Genomic DNA, 16,132 nt, shown 5'->3' with positions numbered 1-16,132 from the left:
GGGTTCTTACTCCATTTAACTACAGTCAATGGGCTGCTCCAATGGTGTGTATACCACAAACAGATAATAATGTAAGAATGTGTGGAGATTACAAGGTAACTATCAATCGGTGGCTGGAAGTAGATCAGTATCCGTTACCAAAAACCAGGACTTGTTCACAAAGCTGGGTTTGTCACAGGCATAGCAGACAGAACAACTAGAGGAGAGGTCTAAACACTATCTCACCATGAATACTCATAAGGGCTTGTTTAAGGTCAACAGGCTTCCTTAGGGTGTTGCCTTTGCGCCAGCTATTTTTCAGAAAATCCTACAGGGTATAGATGGGGTGATCTGCTATCTTTATGATATACTGATCACAGGGCGTGACACAGAAGAGCACATGAGAAATCTGGAAGAAGTCCTAAAAAGACTGAAAGTCTGCAATCTGAAGGTTAAAATAGAGAAATGTTCTTTCTTCCAGAACAGAGTAACCTATCTAGGTCATGTGATAGATGCAGAGGTGATACACACCATGAAACAGAAAACTGAAACTATTGAGAAGGCTCCTATTCCTACAAACACACTGAGCTCAGGTCTTTTCTTTCGTTACTTAACTATTATGGCAAATTCATTCCAAATCTGTCTACCATAGTCATGCCTTTGACCGCTCTACTGCAGAAAGATGTCAAATAGGAATGGTCCCAGAAAAGCCCAAGTGCTTTGGAGGAAGCTAAGAGACATCTACCTACTGGCCAGGTGTTAGTTCACTACAACCCGGAGCTACGGCTCATACTAGCCTGTGATGCTTCACCGGTAGGTGTAGGTGCAGGGATTTCTCAAAAATCTAAGCATGGTTCTGAGAAACCGATAGCATTTGCTTACTAAAACAGAAAGGAACTATTCTCAAATAGAAAAAGAAGCACTAGGTTTTTGGACTTACGCAATTTCATGAGTATCTGTATGGTAGGAAATGTACCTTGCCTCTTCTTAAGATTCCTGGTCCTAATACAGGTGTCCCAACACATGCAGCAGCTAGAATGCGGAGATGGTCTTGATTTTAGCAGCTCACATATAGGAGATACTGTACAAACTGTCAGAGGAGCATGGCAAGGCAGATGCGTTGTCCAGACTCCCACTGAGTGATTGTAGGGGTCCTACACCAAATCCAGTGTATAGAGTGTCAGTTATAGATGGCTTGCCAGTCACTGCTAAGGATATAGCACTCAAAACTGATAAAGATCCAGTATTGAAAATGGTTGAAAATGGTTAAGCAGTGTGTAATGTCAGAATGGCCAAACCATGTACCAGACAACGTCTTTAAACCTTATGTCAAAAGAAAGAACTTACCATTGAGGATGACTGTATTCGTTGGGGTTACAAGGTGGTGACTCCACAAAGCCTGCAAAGCAGACTTTTGGCAGAACTACATGAGAGTCATTGGGGTATAGTTAAGATGAAATCCTGAGCTAAAAGTCTTCTCTGGTGGCCTACACTTCATGAAAATAACTGAAGTAAGTCTTTGTGACATATGTAAGCAGCAGTGTAGCAGGCCTGTAAAAGTGCCAGTACCAACATGAAAATGGGCATCAGGTCCATGGGAGAGACCACACTTAGACTTTGCAGAAGACCAAAAGCAAATGTTTTTGGTTGTTATGGATGCTTATGCTAGATGGCCAGAAATTGTACACAAGCAGAGTACTACTTCAGCTAAAACTGTTGAGGGGTCACAAGTCAACAGTGACAAACCACAGAAGGTCAGCTCCTTCTCTGTTGATCAAGAGGTCTTGGTAAAGAATTACAGGGGAGGAGAAAAGTGGTTGAATGGTGTGATAACTAAGGTTCTGGGTCCTGTCACATACATGGTTGTGGTTAACTCTGCGAAAAGACATGTGAATCAGATGTTGAACATCAAGCCAAGGAGACAAGGTGATGCCCTTGCAGAGGGAGATGGTTCTCTTTATGTAGGAGGATCTTGGGACTATGATGTTGATGACGTTGATATGCACAATGCGAACACTGTGCCTCAGAGATGTGTAACAACTTGTTTTGAAGAATCCTGTTACCTGTAAAAGGAAATGCTAAAACGCTGTAAATGGGTTATGTAATCAGGAGCTGTATAACAAAAATACGCTTCTCAAAACTAGTTGACATTGCAGGGGAGGAGTTGTAGTGTTTGAGATATAAACAGCATGTTATTATACACACCTGGTTAAAGTGGTATGCACACGTTCAATATGGGAAATATGTTTCTGATTGGATGCGCATAGTTTTATTGGCAGGCCCTCATTGGTTGTTGGCCAAGGTATTCAATTGTGTTCCTTTTGAGCTGGTGCAGATGGACTCCGCTTGGACCCGGCTTTGTTGTATCCGTGGTCATGTTGGAAATGAACCTATTCTTGATGTTAATGATTTATACTGTGGCGTTTCTCTTTACAATAACGAAAAAGAACCTGCTTCCTTTAACCGGGGATGCAACAATAATAGCAATAGCTGCCGGTGGCTCAAACGGGTTGGATTTTGATGAATGAACAAGGTACAATAGCTGTAACGAGAGCTTGGCCACCCACTGGCCAATCAAGGCGTTCCATGGCTTAATTCTGCATGTCATACTTCATGGGGTTGGGATGGTGTTCTTTGGCTTGCAAGCTTCCCGCTTTTTCCTCCAAACATAACGATGGTCATTATGGCTAAACAGTTCTATTTTTGTTTCATCAGACCAGAGGACATTTCTCCAAAAAGTACATAACGATCCCCCATGTGCAGTTGCAAACCGTAGTCTGGCTTTATGGTGGTTTTGGAGCAGTGGCTTCTTCCTTGCTGAGCGGCCTTTCAGGTTATGTCGACATACGGCGCATTTTACTGTGGATATAGATACTTATGTACCTGTTTCCTCCAGCATCTTCACAAGGTTCTTTGCTGTTGTTCTGGGATTGATTTGCGTGGTCCCATGGTGTTTATACTTGCATATTATTGTTTGTACAGATGAGCGTGGTACCTTCAGGCATTTGGAAATTGCTCCCGAAGATGAACAGACTTGTGGAGGTCTACAATTATTTTTCTGAGGTCTTGGCTGATTTCTTTTGATTATCCCATGATGTCAAGCAAAGAAGCACTGAGTTTGAAGGTAGGCCTTGAAATACATCCACATGTACACCTCCAGTTGACTCAAATGATGTCAATTAGCCTATCAGAAGCTTCTAAAGCTATGACATAATTTTCTGTAATTTTCCAAGCTGTTTAAAGGCACTGTCAACTTGGTGTATGTAAACTTCTGACCCACTGGAATTGTGATACAGTGAATTATAAGTGAAATAATCTGTCTGTAAACAATTGTTGGAAAAAGGACTTGTGTCATGCACAAAGTAGATGTCCTAACCGACTTGCCGAAACAATAGTTTGTTAACAAGAAATGTGTGTAGTGGTTGAAAAACGAGTTTTTGTGACTCCAATGTAAGTGTATGTAAACTTCCAACTTCAACTGTATTTCCAGTGGCGAACCATGACTATTGGAGCTAGGCCCTCAGTTGCGGAAAAATATCTGATGTCATATACAGCATATAGATCAAAACTCGGATGCCTGTGTATACAGAGCATAACTTGAGAATTTTCTTTTGCAGACCTATGTAGGAGATGCAATTATTTGATGTCAGAGTCAAACGGTCCTAAACCACGCCTCGGCTGTGGCTCCCAGAAGCAGCACACGTACACAACGGTGGCAAATATCGATAGGAGGAACCACGTTAGAAAAAAATATGGTTGTGTCATTTCAACGAAACATTTTCCAAAACAAACAGTTACTCAGATAGTGGCGGAATAAATTCAACCACACAACTACTGACATTGTTTCAAGACCACAGACAGTATATGCTGTCAGAGAGAAAAAACGTTGTGCTGTATTCGATGTTCTATCTCCATGCAACAATACAAATATACACCACAACACGAAATGTACTTCCAAATGCATGGTCATTACCTTTGTTTTCACCACACAACCAGTGATCTAAAGTAGAAATAATATTTTACAAATGATATGAACGAAAAGCAAGCTGTAGATTAAAACAAAAAGTCCATGATGATGATCATTTCAAAAAAAGTCCATTCCCCTGTCCTTCTTTATGAAATGGCGTGTTCATATAGCTTATCTTTTGATTTTACATCCGAAATAAGTTGTTTTTCAATTGAGATCAAAGCCTGTCCAGTGGTGTTCCTGGAACATGTTTGATCCTTTTTAGTGCAGAAAATGTTATTTCTACTGATGCAGTGGACACTGGAATGGTCAAAACTAGACAGGTAAGCAGATACAATTGGTGCATACTATCATTTAGTCTCTTCTGCTGGAGAAAGTGGAGCAGATCAGCCGGGCTCTTACCCTCGAAGTCAGACACTGAGTACATAACGGTGAGTTCTGTTTTAAGCCCCGGCGAATCATAATCAGGACCATAGCTTTGCTCGAGACTAGAGAACGCAGCGTTTGGAAAGCTTGGCGTTTCCCTATATATTGGGAACTTTTGGGGGCCAAGGAGGGCAAAGAACATGAGACTTTCATGGTCATTTAATCTGTTTCTTAACTGAGTGATAATGTTGTCGATGATCGCACTGTGTAGCTGTTAGTACTGCCCACATATGTCTCCTTATGTCTTCAAATGTCTCCTTGCATATGTGTCCTGCGCCCCCTTGGAACTCCGGTCTCACTCAGTGTCCTCGTAGATGGAATCACATTTTCCTTTTTCCCTCTCTGTGGTGTTGCAGAAGTCGTCCACCCTTGACAAGGAGAACTGCATGTCAAACTCCCTGTTCTGCAATATTCCAAACAGCACGTCAGAGTATGCAAATATGGAGTAGAACGCGGATAGCCGGAATCAGAACTCAAAGCTTGTCAGGTGCATCCATCTGCGCTGTGGTTGGTGTCTTCATCAGAGTCTCAAGTTCCGTCTTGTTGGCGCCATTCTGTGTAGTCTTCGCTAGCATATTTACATTTACATTTACATTTAAGTCATTTAGCAGACGCTCTTATCCAGAGCGACTTACAAATTGGTGCATTCACCTTATGACCTCCAGTGGAACAGTAGTGCATCTAAATCTTTTCAGGGGAGGGGGTGAGAGGGATTACTTTATCCTATCCTAGGTATTCCTTAAAGAGGTGGGGTTTCAGGTGTCTCCGGAAGGTGGTGATTGACTCCGCTGTCCTGGCGTCGTGAGGGAGTTTGTTCCACCATTGGGGGGCCAGAGCAGCGAACAGTTTTGACTGGGCTGAGCGGGAACTGTACTTCCTCAGTGGTAGGGAGGCGAGCAGGCCAGAGGTGGATGAACGCAGTGCCCTTGTTTGGGTGTAGGGCCTGATCAGAGCCTGGAGGTACTGAGGTGCCGTTCCCCTCACAGCTCCGTAGGCAAGCACCATGGTCTTGTAGCGGATGCGAGCTTCAACTGGAAGCCAGTGGAGGGAGCGGAGGAGCGGGGTGACGTGAGAGAACTTGGGAAGGTTGAACACCAGACGGGCTGCGGCGTTCTGGATGAGTTGTAGGGGTTTAATGGCACAGGCAGGAGCCCAGCCAACAGCGAGTTGCAGTAATCCAGACGGGAGATGACAAGTGCCTGGATTAGGACCTGCGCCGCTTCCTGTGTGAGGCAGGGTCGTACTCTGCGGATGTTGTAGAGCATGAACCTACAGGAACGGGCCACCGCCTTGATGTTAGTTGAGAACGACAGGGTGTTGTCCAGGATCACGCCAAGGTTCTTAGCGCTCTGGGAGGAGGACACAATGGAGTTGTCAACCGTGATGGCGAGATCATGGAACGGGCAGTCCTTCCCGGGAGGAAGAGCAGCTCCGTCTTGCCGAGGTTCAGCTTGAGGTGGTGATCCGTCATCCACACGGATATGTCTGCCAGACATGCAGAGATGCGATTCGCCACCTGGTCATCAGAAGGGGGAAAGGAGAAGATTAATTGTGTGTCGTCTGCATAGCAATGATAGGAGAGACCATGTGAGGTTATGACAGAGCCAAGTGACTTGGTGTATAGCGAGAATAGGAGAGGGCCTAGAACAGAGCCCTGGGGGACACCAGTGGTGAGAGCACGTGGTGTGGAGGCAGATTCTCGCCACGCCACCTGGTAGGAGCGACCTGTCAGGTAGGACGCAATCCAAGCGTGGGCCGCGCCGGAGATGCCCAACTCGGAGAGGGTGGAGAGGAGGATCTGATGGTTCACGGTATCGAAGGCAGCCGATAGGTCTAGAAGGATGAGAGCAGAGGAGAGAGAGTTAGCTTTAGCAGTGCGGAGCGCCTCCGTGATACAGAGAAGAGCAGTCTCAGTTGAATGACTAGTCTTGAAACCTGACTGATTTGGATCAAGAAGGTCATTCTGAGAGAGATAGCGGGAGAGCTGGCCAAGGACGGCACGTTCAAGAGTTTTGGAGAGAAAAGAAAGAAGGGATACTGGTCTGTAGTTGTTGACATCGGAGGGATCGAGTGTAGGTTTTTCAGAAGGGGTGCAACTCTCGCTCTCTTGAAGACGGAAGGGACGTAGCCAGCGGTCAGGGATGAGTTGATGAGCGAGGTGAGGTAAGGGAGGAGGTCTCCGGAAATGGTCTGGAGAAGAGAGGAGGGGATAGGGTCAAGCGGGCAGGTTGTAGGGCGGCCGGCCGTCACAAGACGCGAGATTTCATCTGGAGAGAGAGGGAGAAAGAGGTCAGAGCACAGGGTAGGGCAGTGTGAGCAGAACCAGCGGTGTCGTTTGACTTAGCAAACGAGGATCGGATGTCGTCGACCTTCTTTTCAAAATGGTTGACGAAGTCATCTGCAGAGAGGGAGGAGGGGGAGGGGAGGAGGATTCAGGAGGGAGGAGAAGGTTGCAAAGAGCTTCCTAGGGTTAGAGGCAGATGCTTGGAATTTAGTGTGGTAGAAAGTGGCTTTAGCAGCAGAGAGAAGAGGAAAATGTAGAGAGGAGGGAGTGAAAGGATGTCAGGTCCGCAGGGAGGCGAGTTTTCCTCCATTTCCCGCTCGGCTGCCCGGAGCCCTGTTCTGTGAGCTCGCAATGAGTCGTCGAGCCACGGAGCGGGAGGGAGGACCGAGCCGGCCTGGAGGATAGGGGACATAGAGAGTCAAAGGATGCAGAAAGGGAGGAGAGGAGGGTTGAGGAGGCAGAATCAGGAGATAGGTTGGAGAAGGTTTGAGCAGAGGGAAGAGATGATAGGATGGAAGAGGAGAGAGTAGCGGGGGAGAGAGAGCGAAGGTTGGGACGGCGCGATACCATCCGAGTAGGGGCAGTGTGGGAAGTGTTGGATGAGAGCGAGAGGGAAAAGGATACAAGGTAGTGGTCGGAGACTTGGAGGAGTTGCAACGAGGTTAGTGGAAGAACAGCATCTAGTAAAGATGAGGTCGAGCGTATTTCCTGCCTTGTGAGTAGGGGGAAGGTGAGAGGGTGAGGTCAAAGAGGAGAGGAGTGGAAAGAAGGAGGCAGAGAGGAATGAGTCAAAGGTAGGCGTGGGGAGGTTAAAGTCGCCCAGAACTGTGAGAGGTGAGCCGTCCTCAGGAAAGGAGCTTATCAAGGCATCAAGCTCATTGATGAACTCTCCGAGGGAACCTGGAGGGCGATAAATGATAAGGATGTTAAGCTTGAAAGGGCTGGTAACTGTGACAGCATGGAATTCAAAGGAGGCGATAGACAGATGGGTAAGGGAGAAAGAGAATGACCACTTGGGAGAGATGAGGATCCCGGTGCCACCACCCCGCTGACCAGAAGCTCTCGGGGTGTGCGAGAACACGTGGGCAGACGAAGAGAGAGCAGTAGGAGTAGCAGTGTTGTCTGTGGTGATCCATGTTTCCGTCAGTGCCAAGAAGTCGAGGGACTGGAGGAGACATAGGCGGAGATGAACTCTGCCTTGTTGGCCGCAGATCGGCAGTTCCAGAGGCTACCGGAGACCTGGAACTCCACGTGGGTCGTGCGCGCTGGGACCACCAGATTAGGGTGGCGCGGCCACGCGGTGTGGAGCGTTTGTATGGTCTGTGCAGAGAGGAGAGAACAGGGATAGACAGACACATAGTTGACAGGCTACACAAGAGGCTACGCTAATGCAAAGGAGATTGGAATGACAAGTGGACTACACGTCACGAGTGTTCAGAGAGTTAAGCTTACGTAGCAAGAATCTTATTGACTAAAATGATTAAAATGATACAGTACTGCTGAAGTAGGCTAGCTGGCAGAGGCTGCGTTGTTGACTAAGTAGGCTAGTTGGCATTGGCTGCGTTGTTGACACTACACTAATCAAGTCGTTCCGTTGAGTGTAATAGTTTCTACTGTGCTGCTATTCGGGGCTAGCTGGCTAGCTAGCAGTGATGATTACGTTACGTTGCGTTGAAAGAACGACAATAGCTGGCTAGTTAACCTAGGAAATCGCTCTAGACTACACAATTATCTTTGATACAAAGACGGCTATGTAGCTAGCTATGTAGCTAGCTACGATCAAACAAATCAAGCCGTTGTACTGTAATGAAATGAAATGAAAAATGTGATACTACCTGGTATTTCATCCAGTAGTTTTGCTCGTTTGACAGATCTTGAGAAAAACGCTGCTAGGCCACCAAGATATTGCGTTCCTTTAGTTTACCAGCAACTTGTGACATCACCAGATTAAGAGTTTGCGCATAGCAATGAATAAAGACCTTTCTTTCTCCTTGGTTTGTACTCCGTTTATACCAGAGGCCATGACTGCGGCCCCATCGTAACACTGTGCCACAACTTTGGCCGAGCATTCACACTCCTCTAAAAAGCTCATAAGTCGGGCAGCAACCGCTTCTGCCTGTTTATCCTCAGTTACATTCTCAAGTTTGAAAAACCTTTCCTTCACAACACCATCGGTAGTGTAACGCAACACATAAGACTTATGGGCCACATTGCTGATGTCTGTCGTCTCGTCATGTATGTCGTCTCGTTACAAAGGGGGTTTTCTTCAATTCTTCCTTCATGACACCTGTCATTACATTCGCGACCGCGTGTATCAGGTCCTTTTGGATTTAGCTGGAAATGCCTGTGAACTCGATAGCCAAATGGCAGTTTAACGTGCTGTCATACTCAGTTAAGAAATCCAGTATTTCCAAGTAGTTTCCCTTATTAGCTGATTCTTTACCCTCATCATGTCCTCTGAATGCTAAATCTTGTTTGCCTAAAATGAATAAGGCACTCTAGAATCTCCCTGTTGTGCCTGATTTTATCATTGTGAGGAAGTGTCTCATTGCGCCGCTGCTCTTTAAGAAGAAGATTTACTCTTGTTTCCCCAAATGTTTTTAACCACACTGTAGCTCGCAGGTGTGAAGTTGAGTTGTGGTGTCAAAGTGCTGACTTTCTCAATCAAGCTAAATCTTTGAAACTAGTTGTCCAGGTTGAGCTGTTATCGGTGCTGAAGAGTAGGCAATTCCAACAGTAAAGCTTTTTTTGTCAGCTCACAGCTGGTTATCCACGGATAGCACTCATAATTATTAACTTGAAAATGCCTTTGAAAACTCTTTCCTTGTGGCGCCAAATCAGGCAGTGCAAGAATTGGTCTCCCGTTCTGTACAAGATTGAACTTTTCATTAAAATTTAGTCTTGAAAAGGGCGATGCAATTTAGCCACCACATCGTTCTTGATTACTCGCTCTGCAGTTGCCATCGACATTGTTACATACACTCACTACAAAAAGCTAGCCAGCTAGCTAGGCTCAAGCGTGAGAAAACAAGATAAGGCTCGCTATTGGCTCTGAATTAGTGACGTATACTTAGGCATCATACATTTGTCCAACATATTACATGACCATTTGTGATTGGTTGATTCTACTGTCATTCCAAAATGCTGCTCTAATGGAAGTCAATGTCAATGGCATTGGCTGGTGCCTTCTATTCAAAGCCTGAGGGCCTAGCCAATGAGTGTTGAGCCCAGATAGATTAATTCTACCAAGAGACTACCAAAGACTAATTCTGATGGGATATTTTTCTCTCTTGGATGTTAACCCTTCTTTTTCCAACACAAACTGAAGAGATTCAATAGGAAGATCATTACAATGAAGAAAAAAACAAATTAAATCAATGAAAACAAAATTACAATATGTAAAAATATATACAGATTTGTATCTGGAGGGTGTAGAGGGCCCTGTAGAGGGTGCGGAGTTTACTTCAAACTCTCTGAGGGTGTAGAGTTTGAAGTAAAGGCCTTGGCAGGCTCAGGATGTCCTGAGCTGACAGTAATACATTGCTGTATCTTTATCTGATGCTGTGTTAGACATCACCACTGTTAGACAGGGAACTGACTTTCAAGAAGTCGGCGCCCACCTAACCACCAGTTTTATCATGGCTCAGGCTAAGACCCAGATGCAGACACAGGAGATGGATAGTATTTAAAGTAATGGGATACACCTGGTGGGGATGGAGACAGATCAGGGTGTGACAAGTTTGTGAACACGAATAGAAAGGAACAGTCTTGACATTTCTGCATATTTCTTTGAAGCTTCTTATCAAATGTCTTAACCTGTTGCGACGAGCCATCCCGTGAATACAGCCTCAAGCTCATTACCATAACGCAACGTTAACTATTCATGAAAATCGCAAATTAAATTAAATCAATATGCTAGCTCTCAAGCTTAGATTTTTGTTAATAACACTGTCATCTCAGATTTTCAAAATATGCTTCTCAACCATTGCAAAACAAGCATTTGTGTAACACTATTGATAGCTAGCATAGCATTTAGCGTAGCATTTAGCGTTAGCATCCAGCAGGCAACATTTTCACAAAAACCAGAAAAACATTCAAATAAAATTAGATTGCAGTTAGATTAGATTGCAAATGTTCAGTTTTTACAAAAATATTATTTGTGTTGACAAATCGCTCCGTTTTCTCCATCACGTTTGGGTAAGAAGAAAAATGAAAATTAAGTCATTAAAATGCTAACTTTTTTCCAAATTAACTCCATAATATCGACAGAAACATGGCAAACCGATGTTTAGAATCAATCCTCAAGGTGTTTTTCACATATCTATCGACGATAAATCCATCGGAACGCACATGGACCTAGAGATTACGCAATAATTTCGACACAGGACACTGGGCGGACCCCTGGTAAATGTAGTCTCTTATGGTCAATCTTCCAATGATATGCCTACAAATACGTCACAATGCTGCAGACATCTTGGACGAACGGCAGAGAGCTCAAGTTCATTCATGGCACATTCCACAGCCATATAAGGAGACGATGGGAAACAGAGCCTCAAAAATTCTGCTCATTTCCTGTTTGAGGTTTCATCTTGGTTTCGCCTGTAGCATGAGTTCTGTGGCACTCACAGATAATATCTTTGCAGTTTTGAAAACGTCAGAGTGTTTTCCTTCCAAAGCTGCCAATTATATGCATAGTCGAGCATCTTTTCGTGACAAAATATTGCGCTTAAAACGGGCACGTTTTTTTTTTATCCAATAATGACATAGCGCCCCCATAGGTGGAAGAGGTTAATGATTTACTTGCTCATATCAAAAAGTCATCCCTCAAGCGTAATTCAGGGACCACATCTGCTACATACACATGCATTAATATAACACTGTTACGATGAGCGGCACATGAAAAGTCATTCCATATCAATCAACTCAGGAGAGTGCTCAGCACAATCCTCCTCCCCATTTGCTCGATCCCCACCGCCATTATCAGGTTGTTTTCCCGACCAGTAGGCTGTGGTCAGTGGGGTAACGTCCACCCATTTCCAGGTCCCCTCGCTGTCTTTGTCAGGCAGGCCAATCCAGACCCTCTTGTTCAGCTTAGTGAGAAATGTCTGCTTTGCTGTTTATGATCATCAGATCTGCTTCTTTCTCAATGCAGTGTTATCTGCTCTCATACGAGGATTTGACCTCAGAAGAGATGTAATACCATCTAGACTGAAACAGCGTTCAGCCTTCAGGACCAGTTTGTTTTAAGGCAGAAAACCTCTTCTGAAGCTAGTCTCTCTCTCTCTTTAACAGGTCTCTCTCTTCAGCCAGGTTGTTGTAGCTGGTCTGAAGCTGGTCTCTCTCCATGGCCATGGTGTTGTAGCCAGTTTGTAGCTGGTCTCTCTCCATGGTCATGGTGTTGTAGCTGGTCTGATGCTGGTCTCCCTCCATGGTCGTGGTGTTGTAGCCAGTTTGTAGCTGGTCTCTCTCCATGGTCATGGTGTTGTAGCTGGTCTTATGCTGGTCTCCCTCCATGGTCATGGTGTTGTAGCCAGTTTGTAGCTGGTCTCTCTCCATGGCCATGGTGTTGTAGCCACTTTGTAGCTGGTCTCTCTCCATGGTCATGGTGTTGTAGCTGGTCTGATGCTGGTCTCTCTCCATGGTCATGGTGTTGTAGCCAGTTTGTAGCTGGTCTCTCTCCATGGTCATGGTGTTGTTGCTGGTCTGATGCTGGTCTCTCTCCATGGTCATGGTGTTGTAGCCAGTTTGTAGCTGGTCTCTCTCCATGGTTATGGTGTTGTAGCCAGTTTGTAGCTGGTCTCTCTCCATGGTCATGGCGTTGTAGCCAGTTTGTAGCTGGTCTCTCTCCATGGTCATGGTGCTGTAGCCAATTTGTAGCTGGTCTCTCTCCATGGTCATGGTGTTGTAGCTGGTCTGATGCTGGTCTCTCTCCATGGTCATGGTGTTGTAGCCAGTTTGTAGCTGGTCTCTCTCCATTGTCATAGTTTTGTAGCCATTTTGTAGCTGGTCTCTCTCCATGGGCATGGTGTTGTAGCCAGTTTGTAGCTGGTCTCGCTCCATGGTCATGGTGTTGTAGCCAGTTTGTAGCTGGTCTCTCTCCATGGTTATGGTGTTGTAGCCAGTTTGTAGCTGGTCTGAAGCGGGTCTCTCTCCATGGTCATGGTGTTGTAGCCAGTTTGTAGCTGGTCTCTCTCCATGGTTATGGTGTTGTAGCCAGTTTGTAGCTGGTCTCTCTCCATGGTCATGGTGTTGTAGCCAGTTTGTAGCTGGTCTCTCTCCATGGTCATGGTGTTGTAGCCAGTTTGTAGCTGGTCTCTCTCCATGGTCATGGTGTTGTAGCCAGTTTGTAGCTGGTCTCTCTCCATGGTCATGGTGTTGTTGCTGGTCTGATGCTGGTCTCTCTCCATGGTTATGGTGTTGTAGCCAGTTTGTAGCTGGTCTCACTCCATGGTCATAGTTTTGTAGCCATTTTGTAGCTGGTCTCTCTCCATGGTCAGGGTGTTGTAGCCAGTTTGTTGCTGGTCTCGCTCCATGGTCATGGTGTTGTAGCCAGTTTGTAGCTGGTACTCTCCATGGTCATGGTGTTGTAGCCAGTTTGTAGCTGGTCTCTCTCCATGGTCATGGTGTTGTAGCCAGTTTGTAGCTGGTCTCTCTCCATGGTCACGGTGTTGTAGCCAGTTTGTAGCTGGTCTCTCTCCATGGTCATGGTGTTGTAGCCAGTTTGTAGCTGGTCTCTCTCCATGGTCATGGTGTTGTAGCTGGTCTGATGCTGGTCTCCCTCCATGGTCATGGTGTTGTAGCCAGTTTGTAGCTGGTCTCTCTCCATGGCCATGGTGTTGTAGCCAGTTTGTAGCTGGTCTCTCTCCATGGTCATGGTGTTGTAGCTGGTCTGATGCTGGTCTCTCTCCATGGTCATGGTGTTGTAGCCAATTTGTAGCTGGTCTCTCTCCATGGTCATGGTGTTGTAGCCAGTTTGTAGCTGGTCTCTCTCCATGGTCAGGGTGTTGTAGCCAGTTTGTTGCTGGTCTCGCTCCATGGTCATGGTGTTGTAGCCAGTTTGTAGCTGGTCTCTCTCCATGGTTATGGTGTTGTAGCCAGTTTGTAGCTGGTCTGAAGCGGGTCTCTCTCCATGGTCATGGTGTTGTAGCCAGTTTGTAGCTGGTCTCTCTCCGTGGTTATGGTGTTGTAGCCAGTTTGTAGCTGGTCTCTCTCCATGGTCATGATGTTGTAGCCAGTTTGTAGCTGGTCTCTCTCCATGGTCATGGTGTTGTAGCCAGTTTTAGCTGGTCTCTCTCCATGGTCATGGTGTTGTAGCCAGTTTGTAGCTGGTCTCTCTCCATGGTCATGGTGTTGTAGCTGGTCTGATGCTGGTCTCTCTCCATGGTCATGGTGTTGTAGCCAGTTTGTAGCTGGTCTCACTCCATGGTCATAGTTTTGTAGCCATTTTGTAGCTGGTCTCTCTCCATGGTCAGGGTGTTGTAGCCAGTTTGTTGCTGGTCTCGCTCCATGGTCATGGTGTTGTAGCCAGTTTGTAGCTGGTACTCTCCATGGTCATGGTGTTGTAGCCAGTTTGTAGCTGGTCTCTCTCCATGGTCATACTTGAGGGGTTAGCACCTGTTCTACCCCTTAGAAGTGGCATCCTCCTTGGTCTTATCTTTTGAGGTCTTGAGAGAATATGGCATCTTCATAGATATGCTCATCTTTGCTTGCCACGTCTATATTTGCACATTTGTCCTCTGACATCTCCATGATCTACCACTGTCTCAAATGCTACTATCTGCTACAGAACATGTGTCACAGATCCCTCTGGAACTTTCATTGTGCACACCTGGCCCCTATTCCCACTGATTGTATTTGTATATATGTGCCCTTGGTTCACCATGGTGCTGTCCATTATTGTTACAATGTCCGTTGGTGCGTGTGAGTACCTGTGCTGTGTGTTTGGGCTTTCGTGCCATTGTGGATTGCGCAGTTGATTACGGGTCTCGTCTAGTGTGATAATCATTGTGCATTTGTGTATTTTTTCGAGGAACTCCTCGATCTTTTGTTTTGGGTTTCAACCCTGTGTTTATGTTACGTGTTTGTTTGGTCTTCATCCCCGTGCCGTAATTTGGGCTAAATAAAGAACCCTATTATGCATTCCTGCGTCTGTCTCCCGAATCCATTATGCCTACGTGACAATATGTTCCAGTATGAATGCTGTGTCGTGTGTACAGAACGTTTTATAGGTGTCTTACCACCAATGAGCATGCCACATATAGACATACCAAAAAGATGTATGTGATTGGCTGCTGACTAGGTGTGAAAATAAGACAGCAACCAGATTCCTATGTGTGTGTTATCATTTCCCTCTCTATCTGTAGCTGTTTTAGACATAGCCACTGGAATACAGGGAACTGTCATTTCAGGAAGTCTGTTTAGTCTGTTGAGTACTAGTCATGCCTTTAGTAATACTCTAGATGTGACATAGGGGTTTTACAATCGGATTTGTGTAAATGTTTCATGTCTAACATATTTATTGACATTTTTCATTATGCGACAAAGACAACAATTGACAAGACACATCAATCAATAGTCAAGATAATTCAATCAGATTGCAACAACAAATTAACAAAAAACAAGCAACCGAAAAAATTCTTCTCCGGGATGCCTATGAAAAAGACCAAACAGACCAGCGATTTGGGAAGTCAATGGGAGGTGCAGTCCAGGGCGACAAGTGCAGTCAGGCGCGACACGACTTTTAAACCCGATTATGCATTTATGCGCATGAGCTTAGCTAGCTAACATCACCATGACATCACCTACAAGTGTGATCTAGGATTTATATTAGAGAAGCAGTTCCCGGACCTCTTAGTATGCTCTCTCTGGTTATAGGCTTTGGGTTTCTGAAGCAAGGTCATTAATCAGCTGTGGATCTCCTGAAAGTTTGGATCTGTAGTACTGTATGTGTGGGAAATAACAAGGACATCCACCGTGTCTAAAAATTGCTAAGGCAGTTGTTGTAGTTGCTCAGTGCCCCGTCTCTTTCACCTCTCGTGGCATTGTAGTTGATCTGTAGCTGGTCTCTCTCTGTCGTCAGTTTCTTGTTGCTGGTCTGTAGCTCATCTTTCTCTTTAGTCAGGTTGATGTAGCTGGTCTGTAACTCTTCTTTCTCTATCGTCAGGTTAGTTTTGGAAGCTTTATAATCTTCAAACCCAACAACTTTCTTGTGATAGAAACCCAGACCAATTAACCCAGCCAGTAGAAGAACACACAGCAGCCCCAGACACACTGCAGCAGCTCTGAAGGGTCTCAACCCTGAGCTCTCCGAACCTGAGGGGATAAGTCCTGGTGTTGTCTTTGAGGTGGCATATTCCTCGTGGGAGTTGATGATATCTTCATAGAAATCCTCATCTCTATTTGCTGCCCCTTTATTACAAAACGTATTCTCTAGATTAATGTTCATGTTGGCATAAATGTCCTCCGACATCTCCATT

At 45.5% G+C, this 16,132-nt stretch overlaps 1 protein-coding gene and 1 pseudogene across 3 annotated transcripts in view; one reads left to right on the top strand and one right to left on the bottom strand.

Moving 5' to 3' along the window:
* LOC115103150 (ephrin type-B receptor 1-like) overlaps positions 1-16,132 on the top strand; it is a 383,081-nt gene that overhangs the window by 174,226 nt on the left and 192,723 nt on the right. The window lies entirely within an intron of this gene.
* LOC135562749 (C-type lectin domain family 10 member A-like) lies at positions 11,561-12,758 on the bottom strand (annotated as a pseudogene).

This window comes from Oncorhynchus nerka, linkage group LG20 (genome assembly GCF_034236695.1).
Source record: "Oncorhynchus nerka isolate Pitt River linkage group LG20, Oner_Uvic_2.0, whole genome shotgun sequence".
NCBI classification, from domain to species: Eukaryota; Metazoa; Chordata; class Actinopteri; order Salmoniformes; family Salmonidae; genus Oncorhynchus; species Oncorhynchus nerka.
This window is presented reverse-complemented; position numbering and strand designations above follow the sequence as displayed.